At 32.4% G+C, this 2,947-nt stretch overlaps 1 long non-coding RNA gene across 1 annotated transcript; it reads right to left on the bottom strand.

Annotated features, from left to right (window-relative positions):
• Positions 1-874: 874 nt before the first annotated feature.
• LOC149410792 (uncharacterized) lies at positions 875-2,425 on the bottom strand. Its single transcript, XR_016304986.1, has 3 exons — positions 1,733-2,425; positions 1,342-1,488; positions 875-1,157 (listed from the first exon to the last, which is right to left on the bottom strand). It is a non-coding gene; the product is annotated as an uncharacterized LOC149410792 (long non-coding RNA).
• Positions 2,426-2,947: the final 522 nt, after the last annotated feature.

Raw genomic sequence — 2,947 nt, forward strand, 5'->3', positions numbered from 1 at the left:
ACTGTATTTATGACAGCTTAACGATTAAGATATTCTAGCTAAACTAATCGGTTGAGACAGCTTTGTGTTTAGTTGTGTTACCTAAACTGTATTTATGACAGCTTAACAATTCAGATATTCTAGCTAAACTAATCGGTTGAGACAGCTTTGTGTTTAGTTGTGTTACCTAAACTGTATTTATGACAGCTTAACGATTCAGGTATTCTAGCTAAACTAATCGGCTGAGACAGCTTTGTGTTTAGTTGTGTTACCTAAACTAAAAATTATATACCTAAACCATTTTGTAGTGTTCGGTTAGAAAAACTGAACTGTTTAGATGTAGTAACCTTATTATTTAGTTAATATTACAAAATGGTTAGGTTGATTAACTAAACTTCGGTTGGAATAGCCCTACCGATATAGGTGTTTTAGCTCTCTACTGCTAGCTAGCTTTAGGTACTGTAGCTTAGCTTTTTGGTTAGATTATCTAAATTAAATAGGAAGTGCAGCTTTGCAGTTTAGCTGAAAACAATACAGGGTGTAAATGTTACCACCATCAACTCGAAGGATTATACCCATAATTCAGAATCATGGGTTAAATACTTTGAGTTGCAGGTAGTTTATTACAACCCTTTTGAGAGATGAAACCTAAATAAATAAATATTATGTTTTGTAAGACTAGAAAGTACTTATTAAAAACCTCATTCATATAAAAGTTATTTTGTTAAGAATCGTCTCTCAAAATATTGTTTCCAGCTACCAGCAAAGCCTCAAAAAAGAAAACACGTTTGATCATACACACATTTATATTATCATTTTTTATTATAATTTTTTTTTAAATATAGTAAAAGATGTTTGTGTCCTGATTTGGCAAATTCTTTTCGACGCTGCCTGTATGTGTCTAGTAATTTACCTTTAGCAGCAATTTTTTGGGTAGGCCCAAAACACACATATGGGGTGAAATATACAGCTGCGCTTTCTTTATTAAAGACTTTGGTGATTTGAAAAGCAAATTCATAAAATCTCTTGCTTGTAATGGATCTATCTGGATTACCCTGCAATTCCTTACTTATAATAGTACTGCACAGTCTGGCAGAATTGTCCAACAGACCCTTTGACTCAAACTGCATTAAAAGTGCTTGCCGTTCATTGATTGATAGGAGATGATTGCGTAAGTCCTGGAAAACAAAATTAAATTGCATATTGATTACATAACTAATAACCACTTCTATAATCATCATAATATCAGTCACAGGATGGCTTTTCTACGCTGCCACTACTAAAATACATATATCGGAATGTATAAAACAATTAACCTAAGTTACTTAGGTATCTGAAACTTACTAAAATTATTTAACTCACATTCGAAATTTGCTCTTCAAAAGCTTCTTGCGTTATTCTTTGTGATTTGTTTTTATTTTCCAACAAGGAAATGTCATTTACAAGGAAGTCATCGTGTTGATAATATATGGGCGTTGTTTGTTTGGAAGTTGAAGGTATATCTTCAATCTGAAAAAAAAGCGGGTATGTACACAAAGGGGAAAGAAAGGGTGAAGAGGTCAAGCTTTGTTTTTATCCCTTTGGAATTGCTTGACCCCCCCGGCAGTCGATTTATTCATTAATTACAGGAATTATTATTTTAAATACTATTATTTTTGTATCAAAATCGCGTCCGGTACAACTATTTCCAAATGGTTAGCCAAAAAAGGCCTAGGTAAACAATATGTCATCATTACTGCTTTTAAAAACTTACACTTATGACAGGTGGATTAATAACATCCTTGAGCGCATTAATGTGTGCTGTAGGCAGTGCCCGGTGCCCTACAGTCGGAATCAATTCTTTAATATCATCTTGAGATATTATCAGGAGTGGCTTGAGTCTGAAATAAAGAAAAAAAACGACGAGATAATACAAAAAATTTCAAAACAAGAAAATAAAAATTTATTTTTCAAAGGAATGAAAATTATTCATTAAAAAAATGTATATTTATACAACAGCAGATACCGAACACCCTGTATCATGAATCAAGCGGAGATAAAATAGTTTTAATAATGAAATTATTTCATTTATATGAAAATTTCAAATGTAAACATTAACAATGGGTGGTAAACCCTGTATTTAAAAAAAAATATCCCTCCCAAAAAAAAAACAACAGAATTCAATGTTCAAAATGTTATGTCCGAATTAATAATTTGCAATACACATTTATTAAAATATAATATATACGATTTCAAAGCTAGTTTGGTTGGTTCTAGTTTCTGGCTAGGGTAAAATTGTAACTTAGAAAATACTACAGTTTCAAACAACATTCGTTCAATACAAAATAATACTGGCGGAAACAAACAAAGAAATAAAGGCGCCCTTGAGTTGATTTTGCACAAAAACGGCGCTATACAAGTGATCCAATTATTATTTTTTTTTATATACCACTCTCTGTAACTTGTGTCATGACTCCTGACACAATCTTGGTTGTAGCGTCAACACGCACTCTTCAAACTAGGTACATAATAAATACAAATCTTCTAAATCTATTGCGTAGGTACTTGAGTCATGGAATAATGAAGGTGCCAGTTTCTAAATCAAATAGAATGGATATTATCATAATATATAATATCATAGTTCCATGATCTAAATTCCAAATCAATAAAAAAATGAAAAAAGAAAACTCACCTATGTTTCTATGTAAGCCTCCAGATTCCAAGAAATTAAATAATCCTCCACGGTTTTGTCTGCCATTATCACTAGGAACTAGGAACAGCGGTTAACATAAATTCAATTCAATTCAAAAATAAATTCGCAACGCGCGCAACGACAGTCAATTCACGTATGGTGCGAACTGTGGCGATCTGATAACTGCGTCGTAAATGAACACCTGCGCGATAAACAGATCTACCAAAGTTCGGGAGATTTTAACTAAAGTTTTGTTGCACTTTGCCTAAGTTTGTGCAAAGCAACTAATTGTTATGT

The sequence above is a fragment of the Hesperophylax consimilis genome, chromosome 27 (assembly GCF_061612785.1).
Source record: "Hesperophylax consimilis isolate HC1 chromosome 27, BYU_Hcon_1.0, whole genome shotgun sequence".
NCBI lineage: Eukaryota > Metazoa > Arthropoda > Insecta > Trichoptera > Limnephilidae > Hesperophylax > Hesperophylax consimilis.